We start from the raw sequence: 20,424 nt of genomic DNA on the forward strand, positions 1-20,424 counted from the left end.
ACACTCGAAAAAGGGCCATGGCCTCATGGGGAAGGGCCAGGGAACACATAGGAGAGGCAGGCCAGAAGATGCTGGGCATAAAAAAAAGGAAGCTACAAGTGAGAATGATAATAAACAAAAAATGTACATGCCCAAACAGTGCCCCCTGTCCTGCTGTGCCCTGTGCCATGGCACAGGTCGCACCACGGTAGTTACGGCCATGACAATTATTTCTAGATATAGTTATTGTGTTACAGTAAGGTTCAGAAATAACCAATTTCCGGCTATGATGCAACAATGATATGTATACAGCAAATGGCAATTAAAGGAGGTGTTGTCATGATAACAATTCACAAGGAAACTATGTAAATCATTTTCTGAGCTAGAGGCTGGGACCTGCCTCGGCTTTTATAAAGTCATTGGATGTGTGTATTTAAGACATTAGACCTTCAGGAATGTTTTTCATGAAGGAGTGTAGTGCATTGAAAACATAGAAACCACCTTAATCTTTGTAAAACTAACAAAGATAAGAAATAGCATTAAGTTGGCTGAAATGAGCAAATGGGTCTGCTACACAATGCCCTTGTTACCATTAGCTATGACCGCTGAATGGCACAAGCAAAGTATGCTGGCAATGTTTAACAAACCATCCATCTTTTACCTGTTCCCGCTCAACAGAATCCTTTGTTTAAAGCATGCACCTATTCAGTAGTAGTAATTTCAGTTATCAGTGAGATTAATCCTCTATTTATCAATATATTTTTTTCACAATACTCCTTGTTCTTGTCAAGTTCCACGCCTTGCTGTTCTTGGTGGTCCTGTAAATAGGCGTTTTAATTCAGGTACTTTAATACTTTATTTTTTTATTATTATTATTACTTATATTTTGAAATAGTTGAAAACACACTGGAAGTGGTGACTAAACTAATATTGGAACTGCCTACAATTGACTTAAGGAGTATATCTACATTTTAAGAGGATCATTTTAAGCATTAAAACATATGCAAAGATGTTATTTATGTTTTTTTTACAGATATAAATATTAATAAATATATCTGCTGGAAAAAAACTATTGTATCATGGAGAAGGTGGACACCTTACAAAATGTTATATAAATGCTAATAGCTTTCCATTGGATCACAAGACCATACCCTACTAGCAGGCCCGCCAAGAGCCGTGGCGGGCCCCGGTAATAGGGGGCGTGGCCTAATCATGGGAGGCGTGGCCACGCCCCCTTTCCGAGAAAAAAAAAATTTGCAGCGGCGCGAAGCGCTGGGGAGGGGGCGCTCTGAGCCCCCTCAGCCCGGCGCAAAGCCAGGGGGGGCGCGATCAGTGTGATCGCTCCCCCGCTCAGGCATAGGAGACTGCTGTGCAGCCACGAGCAGTCTCCAACTGCAGTTCAGCACACGCTGTGTGCTGGGCTGCTGTGAGGGGGGGAGCGGCGCCGGACACGGGCCCCCACCGGGCCCCTCAGGAAGCCCGGGCCCGGGTAATCTGTACCCGCCCCCCCTCTCGGCGCCCCTGTCTACTAGATGTCCTTCTAACATGCAAAAGGAAAAATCATGATTTGAGAAAGTGGTGGAACTATCATGGAAGTGGGGTGTGTGCCCAGTACAGGGCTTGGAAGTGAGGGGGCCTGGTAGTTCAGTTGACATCCGAGTATGAACTTTCCAGGGGAAAATGAGGGATTTCTAGAGGGCAGTTTCCAAAGGCTTGATTTTAGAGCTAGCGTGGCCAGCCTTTTAAGAGCGTATAACTAGCACTTACCAAGCTATTTTCAGACATACAGTATATGGGGTGAATGATCACTGTAAGCCACTAGATGCAGCAGTAGGGCCAGCACATCTGAGGTGAAACTTTTTTGTCTGGTTGTGGTCACAATTGCATAATCCATGTTCCCTGCTTTGTGGTGCATTGTAGAAATTCTGAGGGTTATATTGACTAAAGATCGATTTTTAATTGATTTTTATCTATTTAAAATTGATGAAAATCAAGCAAAATTGATTAACATCAATGTTGTATTTATGGAGCTAAATCTCACATTTACAAATTAAATATTATCTGTTAGTAAATGTGTGATTTAGCCCCTGAAAACATCATCCATGTTGATCGTTTTTTAATTGATTTAAATTGCTCAAAATCGATTAAAATCAACCTCTATTAAGTATACCCCTGGGAATCTTGGGTAGTGGCAGAAGAACCTAGGAACCAGCTCTGGACATACAGTATATCTACACATTAGTCTCTGGAGAGTGTATGTAGTAGAGTATTAATAAGTAACACTATAGATGGTCTGCAAGATGGCTGTAGGGGAGACAGTTTTAAAAAAACAAGCTTTCTGCATCCAGCATAACTGATATAACAAAGTGGTCAGTAAAAGGTTAAACATCTCATAATTAATATACATACATAATATAATCAGTAGGAGACATAACTGAGCTTTTTAAGCACACATTGGCCCTCATTCAGAGGTGCTCGCAAAATGCGAGCGCTCGTCCTGAATGAGGGCGGCCGCTTGGCTTTTGAAGTGCGGCCTCCTGGTCGCTAGCTAAGCTGTGGGTTACCACCCACAGCTTTAGCGACCGACCAGGTTGATGGTCGCGATGGTCAAGACCATAGCGACAATCGGGGCTTGCGACGAGACCCTAAGGTTGGGTCTCGGCAACCGCAAGCCCCAGGGAGCTTCCTGCTCTGATCAAGCAGGAAGCTCCCCAGTGCTGATGTCAGTGCGGCCGCCCACAAAACGGCAGGCTTTCCTTAAGGAACGCCTCCGTTTGTGAAACCACCCCCCTGCCACGCCTACAAAACGGGTTGAGCTGTCGATCAACATCGACAGCCGCCCCTTTTGTAGTGAGCTCCGGAGCGAGAGAATTTCTCTCTCGCTCCGGGGCTTGCGCATGCACAGTGCGGCCGCTGCACGTGCGCAGGGCCTAAACATCGACCCGCTTGCAAGCGCTCAGTGCTTGCGAGTGGGTCTGAATGAGGTCCATTATCTTACTTCATAGTAAGATGCCTGTCTTTTCTTGCTGGCAGATGCTCTTTGGTCTTTCTGGCACAGTGTGCTGATTGAGCACTCTTACACATGCTCAGTAGCTATGTTTCTTACCCTATACTACATGTTAGGGCCACAGCTCTAATAAGATCATATTATATACTACTGCTTTTGCGATCATGGTTTAAGATACTGGCTGAGCTGAGGAGGGGGGATGGGCAACTTGATGCTACCGCTGTGTTTGCCTATAGTCTCTGCTCCCTTCCTATTGCATCCAGAACCTGTCTGAGGCCCACACAGAGTCTTCTGCTTGCTCTCAAAATAGCATGGGGCCACTTCTGTCCACCACATGGGTTGTTCCATGCATGCTCAGTAGAGTTGATTGAGGCCACAGTCAGGGCTGAAGAGAGTGGTTCTGGGCCCCGCTACTGTAGGGGGCATGGTCTAATAATGTGGGGTGTGGTCATGTCCCCTACAATAAAGTACGAAAAATAATAATTGTGGCATCACCATGCGCCCCCATTCTCCCATCAGCCAAAGACAGATCCAGGGTGGAGGGGGGGCATGATCAGTGCAATCGCTCCCACCCTCCCTCACACATCAAGTACAGACAGAGGTGACTGCTGCACTGCTGAGCTCAGTGGCAGCAGCCTTCCTGGACCCACCACAGACCAGCACATAGCAGTGTGTGCTGGGCTGGGTTGCAAGAGGCTACTGCAGCAGCACAGGGGGCTTTGGCAAACCTGGCCCCTCCAACAACCCCTGGTAATTAGTCTCCTTCCGTCGGCGCCCTTGACTACAGTAACATTGTTGTATGTTTACTCCCTTTCTGGAAATTGTTTCAAAGTGGTTTTTGAACTGGCTCTAAAGTTTGTATATTTATGATAAATGCTCATCTTTTACAATAAAGAATCCCAGCTAAATTCAAGCAAGGCAGACCGGTTTAATAATGTTCAAGTCACTTCAAATATGTTCAAGCTTGTTTTAGCTTAAATTGCTACATTGTATAGTTTTTTTTACATTCTTCCCTACGAACACCAAATTCAAACTTATAACTGAACTGAAATTTGAATACAGTAATATTCACTGTTAAGATAAAAAATATGTTAAAAATATTATAAAATGTAGACATAAAAGCTGTTACAAACTCAAACATGTTTAAACCAGCTTCAAGATAGTTGAACTTATACATGTTATAGCAAAGTTGTACATTTTAACTGTGAGCTGTAAATAAGAACTTGGAACTTGAAGTCCATGTTAACAGTTTAACAGTTTTAAAATACAGATCATGGTAGTTGAACAACAGTAAAAATAAAATAAATATATATTTTTTTAAATTCATATTTTCGATATCGGTTTGAAGAAAAAGTTTGAGTTCGGGCCAAAGTGGTTTGATGAAATTTTGGGCTGGCTTCAGTAGATTTTTTTTAACGATGTCACAAATCCCAAAAATTGGCTATTACGCCATAATTTTTTTACTCACAACAAATGATTTACAATAGGTATTTCATGGTGCCAGCAAAAGTAAACAAATCATAGAAAATATGGATTATATTTCAAGATAGAAGCAGCTTAATGAGAGAACTTGGAGACAATGGGCCTGATTCAGAGACATATGTGTATCCAATGATGAACGTACATTTGTGATGTTTCCAGGTCTGTGCAGAATGGGTCCTGCAATTACACTCGCAGGCCCCCTCAAGCCATTTGTTGGTGGAGCGGGGGCATGGCTGTTCACTGTGCATGTCACCCCATTTTTCGTGAGGGACGAGGCCAGGTTTGGCCTCTTATACGACCATGACCTGGTCAGAATGCGGGATGTTTCAGTTTGCAACTTTTTTCTATTATATTCCTCTCAGGGCTGATTTTCATTTTTAAACCCTTCACAGTTTGCTCTGGGTGGACTTAGAACTGGAGGCTGCATGTACAGAGGCAGTTATTAAGCCCTCTGCTTCCTTAAGTTCAGAGGTGGGTAGATGCAAGAACAGACTCTGGGTATTAGAGGAAATAGCTGACTGAGGATGGCTGCTAAGGTCACACTGGTCATGTTGGCCATCTGCTACTTCATCTCCTGGAGGTGTTGTTTATGATTTCCATGTTGGTGTTGCCCTGCTACTCCTGTGATCATTGTGTGTTGTAGTCTCACAGTTGAGAAGTGTTGAAACTGCAGGCGCTGAGGAGATTGGCATGTGTAGTATCTCATCCTCTTGATCCTCAGATTCTAGAACCAGTGGTGCGAGCTCAATGACATCAGGTTCATCTCCCATGTTGGGCTATTTTATCCTCATCTAAAAAGAGAATTAACATGTAAATATGTCATACTGCAATGTATATTTCTCTAAAGTATCCTCTCATAAGGTAATATATTGAATTATACCTTTAACTTTTACAATTTCCTTGTTTAATTATCATAACATTGTATTGATTTTAATTAATTGATGCTTTGTTTGTCTTTTAGATGACTTATCTCATGAATGGTATCCTTTCTGAAAATAGTAGTAATATCTGAAATGGAGAAGCTGTGTTTATCAAATATTTCTATATTTTAGCTAAACAATAAATGAATTTGCTAGCTGCACATGATTAATGTTGACTTACATTTGTTGTGTGGCTTTGCCATGTAGTTGGATAGATATTGATATATCCTTGATTTCATGAATCTAGAGAGTCTACATACATAGGATATGGCTTCACATCTGTTATTAGATTTGGCTCTACAACTATTTTCCAGCATATATTGCCAGCACACACACATCATATTGAAATTGGTCACTTCCTGTGTGCTCTGCTACTACCACATGTTCTGGTCTGTTTACAAAGTTACAAATCAACTGCAGAGATAGTGTGTTACTGGTGATCAGGATCAGGACTGTTGCAGGGCACATTTCAGACCTGTGCTATGCCCTGCCCCTCGGGCTTGTGACATTATGATGGCACATTGAGGGGGCTGGTGCCAGGAAGGAGCAGAGCTCCCAGATGCTCTCCTTGATATCTAAGCAGCAGAATGCTTCCCCAGGCACCCTGCAAGCAAAACTCTAGTGCCACAGTGGAATGATGGTGCTCCATCTAGGCCCTCCATCCTGGGTGGCGGCACTGCTTGCCCATCCCTAGTTACAGCCCTGATCAGAATTAATGCATACTGTTAGCATAGTATGCTCTAGTAAGGGGATATGACTCTTAATATTTGTTTTAGATCTTTAAATATGAGTTTTATTGTTATAGACAATCTTATGGATGAAGTGACCTTATAGTACATTTTTGTTTGTTCAATGCCCTAACTGCCAGAAATCAAAATCCAGATTTTTACATTAAAAAAGTACAAACAAACAGGTATATTAACCCCCAAAGACATGAACTGCAGGACAACCTGCCATTAAAAACACCAAAAAAAGAGATGGTCATGACACGTTGTTAAGCTCAAACCACAGCTATACTACTTGTCGACCTGTAAATAAAACTTTGAAAAAGAAAAAACTTTCCCATTCCATCTTCAACTGGCTGTGCTACTTAGCATTGGTCACAAACTTAAGTAGTATTGGCACCCTCCAAGTAACCCTAGCCAATAGGAACCAGGGTAAAAAAGAGAATATGAGGCCCCTATAGTTTTATAAAACTAATGTGTGAACCCTTACTATAATAATAAATGTAATGTGCCACCTTTCATAGAATAAATAACACAATAGATCCAGTATGGTGAAAGCATCCCATATTTAATGGTGGTAGTTTCTTAATGCTTCTCAAATATTCTTCTTCCACAGTAAATACATGATTCTGTTTAAGATCCACTACAAAAAACTTGACTCCACTAGTATGTACCTCCAAAGCTAACAACATAGAAAGGCACAAAGTGTGTTTATCAAGCTGATATAGCAACTACACTAACGTGGTTCGGACAGAACCTCCTTTGTCAAGGTATCCGAAATGCATTGCTGTGGTTGCTGAGGACATAATCTGTGACTCCTGGATCCAGCAAACATCAGGGTATCCAGTTTGCCTTTCCCTGTTTCCTGGTGTACTGGAAAAAGCGCTTGTACTTGATACTTATCCAGCTTCATTCGAGTAATAGAATTTAGGTCACAGCTTATTGTGGATTTTTCTAAGACTTCCATTGGTTTATTGCCGATTAACACCTTAAACATCCTTACTTAACTTAACACTTAGCTTATCTAATAAATAAAGAGACGGACACAAATACAGCTTGGCTAAAAGGTCACAGCTTTTATTTATCAATTAATTAATTCACCTAAACCGAGGTGGCCAGGAGACGCTGCATACTCAGTTCTAGCTTTCAAGCTGGAGACATACACGGGGAACGACTGAAATGCTCCCCATAAAGACGCACTTACATTGCGATGGACTAGCCTCCCTCCTGGGCATAGCCCGAGCGCTTCCATGCAAAAGCGCTTGGGTCCCCTTGTACGAGAAGGACAAACTCGCTAAAATACATCGAGGCCCAGTGCCCTAACAACACTCTCTTGCACCACAATAAAGCCACTGAGATGCAGCGTTCTCCTGCCATGCTGCATCTTCCCTGAATCGGGAAGAAAAAGTTAGCACAACAAACACCAGCAGCAAAGTTTTGGGCAGGAGGGTGGGCTCCAGAAATGACAAAGAGACTAATCACATCACAACCACCTCTTATATACATATTCCTCAAACACATCCATAATTCACTCCATTGGTCATATACCCAACTACTTGACCAATAACTTCAGCTAATCTACCTAGTCAAGAGCAGCCAATCAGCAAAAAACCCAAGACTCTTATTTATTCTCAAGCCTAAACGGCTTTCGTCTGCTATTCTAGCTGTAAAGAATTTCATATCTGTTTTATGTGGTGCATTATTATCAGCACCTGAATCTTCCTAAGTTTTGTGGTTTGAAATTATCACAAAGCAGATCAATGTACATCACCGGCTATTTAAATTTTATCCCTTCAAATCTCAGGATATTGAAACAAGAGGTTCGAGGGAATAATTGTGCAATTCTCCACATTTCAATCAATTTGATTATACAGTGTTTGTTGTTTCACCTTTGTTAAATATGCGTGTGCTAGTTTAAGTAGACAATAGATCTGCTGGTCCGGGAACTACTTTTATAGAAAGAATATATTACAGTGGTCTGATTTGTCAGTCCTCTTTGTGAATATCTGTGTGCTTTGATAGAATGTGGTTACCATTTAACTTTTATTATTTGTTTTAATAAATATCATTACACTCATTGTGGTCACTTGATTGCTACTAGAGCTCCACCTGTCTTTTTGTATGGTCTGGGAACTATGTTAAACAACTGAACCACAAATTTATACAGGGGCCATTATTCATTTTTCAAGCAGAGCTTGTAAAAATGGCCTTATTTTATTGTGAAATAATTATCTCTTATATTGGGTAAATGAGACAGCAACGTCATTTCAGCATTTATTCAGAAAATGTTAGTGATTTTTTAAAAAAAAATTTTTAAAATCTTTTTCAGGGTTTTACATGCTTCAAAATATTATTTCAGTATTATATACCATAGTACAATAGTAAAACAGTATTTATTGGTAATTACTCTGGGAATTAATCATTAAAGGAAGTATTATTGCAGAGATATAACATAGAAGCGGTCCCAAGAAATACATTTGCATAGACATTTTTGAACTAGCAGCCGACATCCTGACTAAGACAGTGTTGCCTACTAAACACAGACTTAAAATACAAATGTATGCCTTGGGCAAACATCAGCACATTGTGGACACCTGTTATGGTTTCAATGGAGATCATTAGCATACTGTATTTCAGCTGTCTCTATTCCTTTATGTCTGCCCATTACACTGCTGAAATCATGCGTTGCTGCCGAGGAAGAAACTTATTGGACAGTCAATATGCAAACAATCTGTTTGGATCATTAGAATAAATCTTATTTACCTTTTATAGAAATAGGTGTTCCAAGAAAGCTGCAAATACAAACGTTACATAAGAATTTACATGTTACTTCTCATACATTAGGTTACAATTTTTTATTAAAAAATAATGAATAATTATGAATATTATCAGGGTTCAGTAAATTTAATAAAAGTTATTGACAAAGTAGGTTTAGCAAATTACTATTGTGGGAACCGCGGGAAACAGTGAACATGTATAAACAAGTTTATATAGCTAGATCTGAAATGTGCTTGTCTATAACTAGTTTGTAAATATGACAATTTATGTCAGTCCACACACATTCAGTGGACAATTGGTAAGTGTGCATAACTTACCAATTAGACGCTTTGATGGCAGTTCGGTCTGCTGACTGATCCATCATCCTATTGTGTATCCAGCACAATTTTTTTCTCTAAAGGTTTGTTTGACACTCAATATTAGAGATAGAGACAGAGATTTAGCAAACCTAAGGGAAGAATTTGCCCTAACAACCAATCAGATTGCAGCTATCATTTATCTAGTACATTCTATAAAATGATACCTAGAATCTGATTGGTTGCTATAGGAAACAGCTCCACTTGTCTTCTTTGGAACGTTTATTCATCCCTCTCTCTATGCAATGTATATATGCATTAAATAAATCAATGTCCTGCACAGTTACTCTAGACTCTCCCTAAGACTACCGTTACTGTATATGCAAATGTACAGTACCTCAGATCATAAAGCAATATGAAAAATTGAGCTAATGGTGTTTGGAAAAAAATATTTACAATGTGTTTATTACTGGTTCAAACAATATACATATATGTGAATGTGCATAGTTCAATATTATTCTTTTTTTATAGAATTAGTCAAAAATTTTATTTTAAAAAACATTTCAAAAAGTACGTTTGTTCTCAAACTGTAATTTGTTTTTTAGCTTGACCTTTACAAATGTATTTTCTGAATCACTGAAAGTTGGAGAATCTACATTTTTGTAATTATTTTGCTCCTTTATATTCAAGAATAATACTACCTCTATGCAGACAGGGAATAATTCTTCCACTTGATGATGATGTTAATGATTATTATTATTTATTTAATTATTATAATTAGAAATCATAATAATTTATTATTATTATTATTATTATTATTATTATTATTATTATTATTATTATTATCCTGCCTAGAAAATGTAGGAAATATATCATGATAAATGAATATAACCAAATTGTGCAATCTCTCCCTAACCATAAGAAGTGAAACAGTTTAATTCCTCTATAACACCTGGGTGTATATTTACTTACCAGTGGGTTTTCAAAACCACTGATCATAAGTGGCTTTGACTGACAGATTTAATGTAGTAATGGAAATGAATGCTAACTTAGGCTTGCTTAGCACTTGTTCCTATTGCCGTTTCTATAAATGGCGTTGTCTATGGGGTACATGTTTTGGAAAGTTATGCTTTTCAGAGCTTGAAGCGTATTGGGACTGTGGTCAAACCACTGAAAACAGCAGTTTTCAGAGTTTTGATCACATTTTGGGCTTGATGTATTCCATCCTTTATCACTACAAACTTTTATAAATCTATCTCTATGTTTTGCACGCTACTTTTAAAGTGATATTGAGACCATATTGTGAATTTATGCTCAAATTACTTTCAGTATGTTTATATATTTTGATTTTGCTGTTATATATATCAGGGTATCAGTCATGAACCATATAGTAACTTCCTTTTTTTCTGATTTCCTTTGTACATTTATTAAGCCTTTAAGCAGGTTATCTTACCTGCTAAATAAGTGGAACAAAAAAGTAGCTTTACTAGGAAAAAAGGTCCTTTATAGAAAAAAAATAAAAAGTGAGGGTAATACACCCTGCTTAAAAGCTGACTAAATGTAAAAAGGATCTTATTAAAAAAAGGAACTTACTATATGGTACATGGTTGAATTTAGGAAGTTGATATCCTGTCATATATAAAAGGTAAAATCAGAATATATAAACATACCAAAAGTGATTTACACATGGTGTGCTGAGATTAGAATTACAGTCTCATTATCACCTTATACACCATATTACAGTGCTTCTGTGTATTATTATTATTATTCTTTATTTATATGTCACCACAAGGGGTTAGCAGTGCTTTACAAAGTACATAGGGGGGTATTCATGAAAGCTTGGAGAGAGACAAAATTGTGGCTGCCAACCAATCAGCTCCTAACTGTCATTTTTCAAACACAGCCTGTAAAGTGACAGTTAGGAGCAATTGGTTGGTACTTTATCTCTCACAATTTTATAATTTTCCAACATGAGGGAAGAGGGCCCTGCTCATGAGAGCTAACAATCTAAAGTTTTAAGAGTGAAGGGAAATAAGGTTAGAGGTGTAAATAGGAGAGGATTGGGTGAGGGCTTTGTAAGTAAGTGTGATAAGTATGAATTGGGTTCTGAAAGGGAAGGAAAGCCAGCTTAAAGGAGAGGGGGTACAGACATAGTATGTTTGGAGAGGAACATGAGCCAGGCAGAAGCATTGGGGTGGAGTGGAGTGGAGAGAAGTGGGATACAGGGAGGCCAGATAAGAGGAGATGACTAGTGAGTGGATGAGGGTCTGAGTAAGAAAGGGTATGATATTTTTGAGATGGAAATGGCAGGACTGAGAAAGGTACTGAATGTGTGGTTTGAAGGAGAGGGAGGAGTGAAGAATAAATCCAAGACAGCGCACTTATGGTCTAGAGAAGATGATGGTGCTGTCAATAGATAATGACATTTCTGAAAGTGAGGTTATGTGGGAGTGTGGGAAGATTATCAGCTCAGTCTTTAACATGTTAAATTTAAGAAAGCGTTGGGACATCCAGAAGGAAACAGCAGAGAGACAGCTGGAGACATAAAATCTTGTTGTTTATGGATGTATTTTCTTCTATTATTATAGCTATACTAAAAACTAAAACTAATTCAGATTGTGTTAATATTTGCTTATGGACGGTCATGTATTATTTCCCTGGTTACCTGTAAACCAAGTGATGCCTTGTCACGTGGAGCAAACTGGTTCCAGGAAGTAGTTTTCCCATTTTGACTGCACAGTGTTTGTGCAGTTGGTATAGATATCATGGTTGTTATGACTACCAGAGTGCGCTGGCATCATGACATCACTGGAGACGGCAGCCGGAAGCGTAAGGATCACATTTGGTATGTTTGTTCATACCCTGAGGAAAATAAACTGGTGTCTTGTCTTTTTTTTATATACCCTGAGTGCCACTGTTGGATATATATACTGTATGTATATATATATATATATATATATATATATATTAGGGGTGTGCACCGGCCACTTTTCGTGTTTTGTGTTTTGGTTTTGGATCTGGATCTTTCTTCGTGTTTTGGATCTGGATTGGTTTTGCCAAAACCACCCTTCCGTGTTTTGGGTTCTGGGTTTTGTGTTTTGGATCTGTATTTTTTTTAAAAAAAGCATAAAAACAGCTAAAATCACAGAATTTGTGGGTTTTTATACTCCTATTCAATTATTAGCCTCAATAACCTTAATTTCCACTAATTTCCAGTCTATTCTGAACACCTCACAATATTGTTTTTATGGCCAAAAGGTTGCACCGAGGTAGCTGGATGACTATGCTAAGCGACACGAGTGGGCGGCACAAACACGTGGCCCATCTAGGAGTCACACTGCAGTGGCAGACAGGATGGCAGTTTGAAAAACTAGGCCCCAAACAGTACATACTGCAAAGAAAAAAAAGAGGTGCAAGATGGAATTGTCCTTGGGCCCTCCCACCCACCCTTATGGTTGTATATATAGGACATGCACACTTTAACAAACCAATCATTTCAGTGCCAGGGTCTGCCACATGACTGTGGCTGAAATGATTGGTTCGTTTGGGCCCCCACAAAACAAGCTGGCAATTAATGTGTCCCTGTAAAAACTGGCTCTACGGAGGCAAGATGTCGTCCTCATCCTCCTCATCCACCGATTCCTTGGATAAAACAGGAAAAAGGGATTTAGGTGTCTCTGGACTGCTTACAGTCTTAGCCAAAGTTTCTGAACATGACAGTAACTTTTTATGAATGCGCTGCAGGTGCCGTATAAGGGAGGATGTTCCTCGGTGGTTAACGTCCCTACCCCTACTTATTTCACCTTTACATATGGCAAGACAGTTGTTGTCTGGATTTGGATAGAAATATTGCCAGACCAAAGAGGTGGAATGTTTGGTCTTCTGCCCAGGCATGACCGTGATGGGCTTTTTCATCCCACGGACAACAACTGTCTCCCCCGGAGCCTGATTTAAACAAACCACATCACCATCACATTCCTCCTCGCCAACTTCCTCCTCAGTGCCAGCTACACCTGTATCCTCATCCTGTTGTACTTCAACAGTGACATCTTCAATTTGCATATCAGCAAGTGGACTGTGGGTGCTCCTTTCAGCACTTGCAGGGGGTGTGCAAATGGTGGAAAGAGCCACCTCTTCCCGTCCAGTGCTGGGAAGGTCAGGCATCGCAACAGCCACCACACTTGGACTCTCCTTGGGGATTTGTGATATCTTCTTAGAACGCACAGTTCTTCGCTGTGCTTTTGCCAGCTTAACTCATTTGATTTTTTTAGTGGGAGGAGGGCTTCCATCGTCATGTGAAGCTGAACCACTAGTCATGAACATAGGGAAAGACCTTAGCCATTCTTTGCCACTCCGTGTCGTAAATGGCATATTGGCAAGTTTACGTTTCTCTTCAGATGATTTAAATGTTTTTTTTAAGGTCATTTTCCTGAACTTTGGGCCTGATTCAGACCCACTCGCAAGCGGCTGTCCGCTCGCAAGTGGGTCGATGGTGCGCATGCGCCAGACGCGACGAGCGAAGGATTTTCCTTCGCTCGTTGTATCTGATCAAAGGGGGCGTGCTGTCGATGTTGATTGACATCACGCCCCCTTTGGTGGGTGTGCCGGGGGCGTGCCTCCCAGACGGGGGCGTTCCCAAGGGAACGCCTACCATCAGAAGCCGGCCCACTGACATCACTAGTGATGTCAGTGGGAGTGATTTTGGCTCTGATAGAGCCAAAATCACTCCGGGCCTTGCGGTTGAGAAACTCAACCGCAGGCTCCGGCTCGCAGTGGCGATGGTCGTGATGGTCAAGACCATTGCGGCCATCAACCTGCACGCTCGTATAGGCTGTGGGTGGTGAAACACAGCTATACGAGCGTCCAGGAGGACGCTCCATAATTATGGAGGACGGCCCTCATTCAGAGCGTGCGCTCTGCTAAGAGCGTCTGGCTCTGAATGAGGGCCTTTGTCATTTGGGATTGTATGTGCCCTCTACTATGACATTGGGCATCGGCCTTGGCAGACGACGTTGATGGCATGTTATCGTCTATGTCATGACTAGTGGCAACAGCTTCAGCACTAGGAGGAAGTGGCTCTTGATCTTTCCCTATTTTATTTTTATCGGACAAAGTTTGGTCCTCCATTTATGTTATATTGATTTGATATATTCGTGCGGCTAAGGCGCACACAAACACAGAAAATATTTTTTTATTTTTGCTGGAGAGTAGTGCACTTTGTGGGTTACAACACCCTTTAAGAAATGAGCCAGCCGGCCCTTTACTTATGGGACACAGGCGCACGCTTGGCGCTGCTCCTTTGTTGATGCACGTGCAGCTACAGCCCACACAATTCACAAACACAGAAAATATTTTTTTATTTTGTTTGGAGTGCCCTTTGGGGGTTACAGCACCCTTTAGCGGTCAATCCAGCCGGCCCTTTATTTATGGGACACAGGCGCACGCTTGGCACTACTTTGTTGATGCACATGCGGCTACTGCGCACACAATTCACAAACACAGAAACATTTTTTTTATTTGGTTTGGAGTGTACTTTGGGGGTTACAGCACCCTTTAACGGTCAAGCCAGCCGGCCCTTTGCTTATGACACAGGCGCACGCTTGGCACTACTTTGTTGATGCACGTGCGGCTACTGCGCACACAATTCACAAACACAGAAAATATTTTTTTATTTGGTTTGGAGTGTACTTTGGGGGTTACAGCACCCTTTAACGGTCAAGCCAGCCGGCCCTTTACTTATGACACTGGCGCACGCTTGGCACTACTTTGTTGATGCACGTGCGGCTACTGCGCACACAATTCACAAACACAGAAAATATTTTGTTATATGGTTTGGAGTGTACTTTGGGGTTACAGCACCCTTTAACGGTCAAGCCAGCCGGCCCTTTACTTATGACACAGGCGCACGCTTGGCACTACTTTGTTGATGCACGTGCGGCTACTGCGCACACAATTCACAAACACAGAAAATATTTTTTTATTTGGTTTGGAGTGTACTTTGGGGGTTACAGCACCCTTTAACGGTCAAGCCAGCCGGCCCTTTACTTATGACACAGGCGCACGCTTGGCACTACTTTGTTGATGCACGTGCGGCTACTGCGCACACAATTCACAAACACAGAAAAAATATTTTTTTTTTAGCACTTGGGGGGAGCACCCCTGACGGACAGAGCACCCCCTGGACAACACTACAGCACCCCTTTAGGACTGGGACACTGCACAGGACTTTGGAGTGGACACAGCCCCTATGGACAACTGACTGCACAACACAGTCCAGCCAGCCCCTATGGACTTTGAAGTAGTGGACACAGCCCCTATGGACAACAGCAGCACAGCGCAGCACAGCACAGCACAACGCTACTCTGCACTACACTACACTACACTACACAGCCCAGCCAGCCCTAACTCCCACCCTCCCTCTTCACTGTCCACAGCCGAGTGAGAAAATGGCGCCGACGCGGGTACCTTATATAGGATCCAAAACCCGCGAGACCCGGAAGGCAGGATGATGACGTTTTGTCTCGATTTCAGATCCGACTCAGGTGGGAAAAGTCGAGCCTGACTTGGATAGGCCTCGGATCGGGGGGTCTCGGGGGGGGTTCGGATTTCAGAAATCTGAACCCGCTCACCCCTAATATATATATATATATATATATATATATATATATACTCAATGATGTTGCTGTTAGTACAGAAAACATCTAGAATGACACTCATAGGATTCTCAATTCAATTATATTTGAATAACCTGCTGCCACCAACATTTCTGGGCTACTCAGAGCCCAGTCCTCATGGAGATATAGCAAAAATGACTGAGAGGGAGGCTTACCTTATATCCCCTCCACTGCGCACAGATGACGAAGCTGAGAACACGTGATAGTTACTCGGTGTCCCACACTGATGATATCAGTATGGGGCCATGCTGATGCTACCATTGCAATTCCTTTTTTTATTATTTTTAAAAACTAGCGGTTGCCCGCGGCTTCACTCATGATTATTTCATTTCTGCCAATTGTTTTTTAATTTGAGGTGTTCTAGTTGTATTACTTTGCATCGGGGTTCTGTCGTGAGAGTTGCCCAAATGATATAGCAACACTATACAGACTGGTGGCAGCAGCTCATTCACCCACAACTCACACCAACGCCACTGCATGTCCTGTGCACAGACTGCTATGTAGCCTATCCTATTCAAGTGAATGTGGGCCCAAAGCACCTCTCCCTCCCCCCCCTTACCGGCCACGCGCATGGTGCCACAACTATCTCTTGCATTGATGATGTCAATAAATTTGGGTTTTGTTATTGCTCAGATTTAACTTGACGGATTGAGATGAAGCAAAGAGCAGGATATATCTAAGACTTTCCACTACAAAGTGATGCAGTTTTCATGAAATTTGGTTCAGTAGTTTATGTGCCAAGTTGGAACAGAGAGACACAATGTTCTTATTATATTAATATAGATGTACCTTATAAGCAAACAGTTTTGAATATAGTGCATGGCAACAAAAAATGGTCTAACTCTAAAAAATGTGGGGTTCCTGACAATTATACTTCATTTGCAGATTGTAGGGGAGATGTACTACAGCAGCACTTATCTTAATGAGGCAATAACACTGAGATGTACTAACATCTTAACCGCCGGAGTGAGTAAAAGAAAACTCTCCCCTCCGGCGATCAGTTCAAGCCCTGCTACGCATCATCCTAGTACTAAAATGCTGTGTATTACCTCCCGACCGCCCTCACTGCGTATGCACAAGATCTTGCAAATACTGTTAGATTATGTGTGCTGCCGAGTATTCCTGCCGATATGTTGAATAATGATTAGCAACAAAAGTGCACTTAATTTTTTAAAAAACATCTGAATGATTGCAAAATTGTTAGATGTTTACAGATAACATAGAGAACAATCATTTTCTGTACGTAATCTGCTTTCATACATTCATACATACATGCTTACGTAAAAGGTTTGATGTAAGTGTCAAATAGCACTGGTTGTAGCACATTTGACACTTATCACCTCTTCTCACATCTCCCCTATATGCTATGCAGAGAGCCCTACCCTTCCACATCCTTTTCTGCAACACCAAAGCTTGAGTGTCACATACCTGTAAACCTGATATCTTTAAGCAGTGTCCCATCTCTTCTCCTCTTCTTTAGCGATGGGCAGCTGTCTCCACAAGTAAATGGGCTACACACAAGTGGCATTCTCCTGCTCCTGGTGATTGCATGCTGCCTGCTCCTCTGTGGCTCTTCTTTGTGGGTACAGCCACACACAGAGAGCGCACTTGGTGTGACAACATCACATCACGTTGCGCGTAACTAACAGAACACCTTTTAATTAGAGCCTGAAGCAGGGGAGGTGGAGCTTGTGACAGCAACTGCTACTCTTAGTCCTTCCGGCCTGATTTCATTTCTGGTGATCTGGCTAATGGGTGGGGTGGTGCACACCTGAACCACCCCCTAGTTTCACCTATGGCAGATGGAGCTGCAGGCATGGCCCTGTCTGACCTATCAACCTAAAATAGAGTTCACCACCACCAGGTCTTCAAGGGAGTACTCTGTACCCACTTCCTGTGTCTAACACATACAGTCAGGTGCATAAATATTGGGACATTGACAGAATTTTCATATTTTGGCCTCTATTCACCACCACAATGGCTTTGAAATGAAACAAACAAGATGTGCTTTAACTGCAGACTTTCAGATTTAAATTGAGGGTAATTACATCCAAATCAGGTGAATGGTGTAGGAATTACAACGGTTTCTATATGTGCCTCCCAGTTTTTAAGGGGCCAAAAGTAATGGGACAAACTAAACAATCCGAAATCTAACTTTCACTTTTTAATACTTTGTTGCAAATCCTTTGCAGGCAATTACAGCCTGCAGTCTGGAACGCATAGACATCACCAGACGCTGGGCTTCATCCCTGGTGATGCTCTGCCAGGCCTCTACTGCAAATGTCTTCAGTTCCTGCTTGTTCTTGGGGCATTTTCCCTTCAGTTTTGTCTTCATCAAGTGAAATGCATGCTCAATTGGATTCACGTCAAGGGATTGACTTGGCCATTGCATAACATTCCACTTTTTAGCCTTAAAAAACTCTTTGGTTGCTTTTGCAGTATGCTTCGGGTCATTGTCCATCTACACTGTGAAGCAACGTCCAATGAGTTCTGAAGCATTTGACTGAATATGAGCATATAATATTGCCCGAAACACTTCAGAATTCATTCTGCTGCTTTTGTCAGCAGTCACATCATCAATAAATACAAGGGAACCAGTTCCATTGGCAGCCATACATGCCCAAGCCATGACACTACCACCACCATGCTTCACTGAATAGGTGGTATGTTTTGGATCATGAGCAGTTCCTTTCCTTTGACATACTCTTCTCTTCCCATCACTGGTACAAGTTGATCTTTGTCTCATCTGTCCATAGGATATTGTTCCAGAACTGTAATGGCTTTTTTAGATGTTGTTTGGCAAACTGTAATCTGGTCTTCCTGTTTTTGTGGCTCACCAATGGTTTACATCTTGTGGTGAACCCTCTATATTCACTCTCGTGAAGTCTTCTCTTGATTGTTGACTTTGACACATATACACCTACCTCCTGGAGAGTGTTCTTGATTTGGCCAATTGTTGTGAAGGGGTTTTTCTTCACCAGGGAAATAATTCTTCTGTCATCCACCACAGTTGTTTTCCGTGGTCTTCCTGGTCGTTTGGTATTGCTGAGCTCTCCGGTGCGTTCTTTCTTTTTAAGAATGTTCCAAACAGTTGATTTGGCCACACCTAATGTTTTTGCTATCTCTCTGATGGGTTTGTTTTGATTTTTCAGCCTAATGATGGCTTGCTTCTTTGGATCTCATATTGAGAGTCGACAGCAACTGATTACAAATGCAAATGTCACACATAGAATCAACTCCAGACCTTTTACCTGCTTAATTGATAATGAAATAACGAGGGAATAGCCCACACCTGTCCAGGAAATAGCTTTTGAGTTGATAGTCCCATTACTTTTGGCCCCTTAAAAGTGGGAGGCACATATAGAAACCGTTGTAATTCCTACACCGTTCACCTGATTTGGATGTAATTACCCTCAAATTAAATCTGAAAGTCTGCAGTTAAAGCACATCTTGGTTGTTTCATTTCAAAGCCATTGTGGTGGTGAATAGAGGCCAAAATATGAAAATTCTGTCAATGTCCCAATATTTATGCACCTGACTGTAAGCAGTATGAGATAGCAGTATTTGATAGGAAACTGGAACACCCAGAGGAACTCAATACAGATAGTGCCTTGGTTGGAATCAGGGCTGTAACTAGGAGTGGGCAAGTTGTGCCATTGCCCAGGGAGCAAGGCTTCGGAGGCAGCACCATCGCTGCCCCTGCATTTTGCTTGCAGGGTATCTAGAATGGAATCCTGCAGCCTAGAGAGCTGCTGCAGACCTGCCCAGAGTATCTCATCTTTTCACCCTGTTATGCCCCTGGTTGGAATAGAATCTGTGTACCCAACAATGCTAACCACTGTGCCATCAATCCACTGTTTAAACAAGATAATTAGACTCCCACCCTATTACTAATACATGAAAATGGTATCAGCTATCACCATTTTGCATGTATCTGCTTTAATCCCTAGCTGAAGAGCGGTTGCCGAAATCAATGGTGAAATCTAAATCACTGGCAACATTGTCCTTTGGTCTAGTTCATGTTAAAAAAAAATTAGCAGCAAGAATACTGTAGTTTTACAGTATATTGAAAAGTAATTTGATATCAATCCTTCATTTGCCATAAACTAATATTTTAATTACAGGCTCTTTATATTTGTGCCTCATTAAATTGTTATTATTTTTTGCCACTTTTTGTTACCAATATCTGTATCTTGTACATTCCATTCATTATCTTTTCTTTACCACTACTAAGACAATAGAGTAATCTAGTTTTAACAAATGTGGGTGCTGTCCAGTAAATAAGCAGACAAAAAGGACCCATAATAATGGTCTACTATACGTATGGGGAAACATTGTGCAAATTATTAGGTTCATGACAAATCGTGCAGAATATGGACAAAATAATATATAATGATATAAGATAAGCAGACATGTCCTCAAACGAATTAGACACATCAATGATACACAGCTCTTTTAGCTTCTTAATTGTCTGCCTTGTTTTAGAAATGAGAACATAGAAAGATCATATATGAAGGTAAGAGCCTTAGAAACAGACGTGTTGCACACAAGTAATAATCCTGC

Source organism: Taudactylus pleione, unplaced genomic scaffold (genome assembly GCF_031769625.1).
Source record: "Taudactylus pleione unplaced genomic scaffold, aTauple2 ptg000201l, whole genome shotgun sequence".
Lineage (NCBI taxonomy): Eukaryota > Metazoa > Chordata > Amphibia > Anura > Myobatrachidae > Taudactylus > Taudactylus pleione.